Source organism: Schistocerca piceifrons, unplaced genomic scaffold (genome assembly GCF_021461385.2).
Source record: "Schistocerca piceifrons isolate TAMUIC-IGC-003096 unplaced genomic scaffold, iqSchPice1.1 HiC_scaffold_633, whole genome shotgun sequence".
NCBI lineage: Eukaryota > Metazoa > Arthropoda > Insecta > Orthoptera > Acrididae > Schistocerca > Schistocerca piceifrons.
Genome location: NW_025728876.1, coordinates 75,001 through 77,500, shown reverse-complemented (window position 1 = coordinate 77,500; position 2,500 = coordinate 75,001). Strand labels below are relative to the sequence as shown.

Sequence of the window (2,500 nt, the reverse complement as noted above, 5' to 3'; positions counted from 1 at the left end):
GCCTTAACGTAACCCACGTTGTCGCCTAAACCTGCTCTGTAATTGTTATACGACTCGTTCAATTACTGTAGTGTTGCCCACCCGCAACCCTCGCAATATAGTTCGCTACTCGCACTGCCCGCACCCCTGTGTATCGCTTCATGTTAAACACCTTGCAAGTCTTGCTCACTTTCCACATGCTCCTGCTGTACACTGTAATGTGGATGGCAGCAGGACGTACATGCCGCCCCTCCCCACGTCCCCACCTTGCCCCCTGCCTTCGCAAGCTGGTTGGTGAGAAGTTTGCATGTTCAATGCCCTTCGCATGCGACGTACTCAGGCTACGTTGTGGTGCGGCCTGTGTCAACTGTCCGCTGATGTCGTACGCGTGAACCACAATCTGTACTGCACATTCGTCCTTATGTACTGAATGATACATCGTGGCACATGTGTGACCGCACAACGACTGCGCCCAAAAACGGCGGACCATACAGTGCAAATATTGTGCACGCAGCTACGTGTCGTCTCCCTATGAGAGCTGGATTGCAGTGTGGTACGCCATAGAGACGTGTGGGAGGAACGGACGCCGTGGATGGCGATCAGCATGAGCTGTCTGTTGATGTATTCGGACCTAGTCGTCTCTCCTCACACACCGTGATGGCATGGTGCACCGCGTTCCATATCTGCGACATGCTACAGAGGCCGGTTGACAGTCGTTCGAGCAATGGACATCGCATACGTACGGGGGCCACCTTCCACGTATTGTCTAGGCGTGCACATTTTGTTGCGTGTATGTGGGCAGACGTAGTGTGGCGTGACACCTGACACAGGCATGCAATAATCGTTGAAGTTGCAAATGGCGATGGACGCCTGCGTTTTCTGGTGAAGTTACGCAAATGAACAAATGGTAACCTGTTGTGGTGCGGTTGTTCTCGCTAGGGGTGAATCGGTGATGGCGACGATAGGTTGAGGTACTAACCGGTTGTTCCAGCGATACCCACCATGCCGACGAAACTGAACGGCATCTGGGTGTGAAGCGATACGCGGCGGTGGCTGGGTGGGACCGTCCCCGGCCGGTGAGGGGGCGCCTCCCGGCGTGCTGGCCGCGCGGTGCGTGGGCGCACGCGCTACAGCCGGCTGGTGGGGGCGGCCAGTGGCAGGCGCGCCGGCCGACGGACGCGGCAGGCGTCGCAGCTGCGCGCCGGCGCACCCTGCGCGCGGCGCCGTGCGGCCAAAGTAGGTCCTCGCGGGCCCGGTGCGAAGCGCGGTGGACATCTTCAGTGTGCTGGTCCGATTGAGGACTGTGTGCGTTGAGGATGCGCCGCCGCCCGGCGCTCGGCGCCGCGACGCCGTCTGCTGCTCGGTCGCCCCAGCGGTTCTCGCTGGTGGTTTGTATCGCAGCTGTGCGGATGTGTTGGCGCGTGCGCTGTGCTGGGAGAGTTCGCTTCGGCACCCAAGTGGGGCTTTTGTCCTTCTGTGGCGCTGGCGTTGGAGCTGCCGGTCACCGTAGGTGGCGCGTGTTGTCTCCCGCCGGCAATGCCACGACAGCACGCTCCCGGGCCTCTGTCGGCAGCGGCAAGCTCAGTTGGGAGCACGGGTGGTCGCACCGAAAGCGTCTACTCGCCTAACTCCGGGCGATTGCGCCTCTCTCGAACCCGACCAAGTACTTGGGACGGCGCTGCGCGCCGCCGGGACCTGAGAGGGTTTCGAGGTGTATTGTGCAGGGGAGCTCAGCCTCCTCCTGTTTGCAGAATGATTGAGCGGACGCTTGCGTGTTCGCGCGGGCCCCCGGGACACACTCCCGGGCGGCCGGCTGCTCAGCTCTAGTTGACGCAGCTCCCTGGTTGATCCTGCCAGTAGTCATATGCTTGTCTCAAAGATTAAGCCATGCATGTCTCAGTACAAGCCGCATTAAGGTGAAACCGCGAATGGCTCATTAAATCAGTTATGGTTCCTTAGATCGTACCCACGTTACTTGGATAACTGTGGTAATTCTAGAGCTAATACATGCAAACAGAGTCCCGACCAGAGATGGAAGGGACGCTTTTATTAGATCAAAACCAATCGGTCGGCTCGTCCGGTCCGTTTGCCTTGGTGACTCTGAATAACTTTGGGCTGATCGCACGGTCCTCGTACCGGCGACGCATCTTTCAAATGTCTGCCTTATCAACTGTCGATGGTAGGTTCTGCGCCTACCATGGTTGTAACGGGTAACGGGGAATCAGGGTTCGATTCCGGAGAGGGAGCCTGAGAAACGGCTACCACATCCAAGGAAGGCAGCAGGCGCGCAAATTACCCACTCCCGGCACGGGGAGGTAGTGACGAAAAATAACGATACGGGACTCATCCGAGGCCCCGTAATCGGAATGAGTACACTTTAAATCCTTTAACGAGTATCTATTGGAGGGCAAGTCTGGTGCCAGCAGCCGCGGTAATTCCAGCTCCAATAGCGTATATTAAAGTTGTTGCGGTTAAAAAGCTCGTAGTTGGATTTGTGTCCCACGCTGTTGGTTCACCGCCC

General features: G+C 57.9%; 1 non-coding gene across 1 annotated transcript in view; it reads left to right on the top strand.

Annotated features, from left to right (window-relative positions):
• Nucleotides 1–1,816: 1,816 nt before the first annotated feature.
• Nucleotides 1,817–2,500, top strand: part of LOC124764454 — a 1,909-nt gene continuing 1,225 nt past the window's right edge. Inside the window, exon 1 of the ribosomal RNA XR_007012755.1 lies at nt 1,817–2,500. This exon is cut by the window's right edge and continues 1,225 nt beyond it. This is a non-coding gene — a ribosomal RNA (small subunit ribosomal RNA).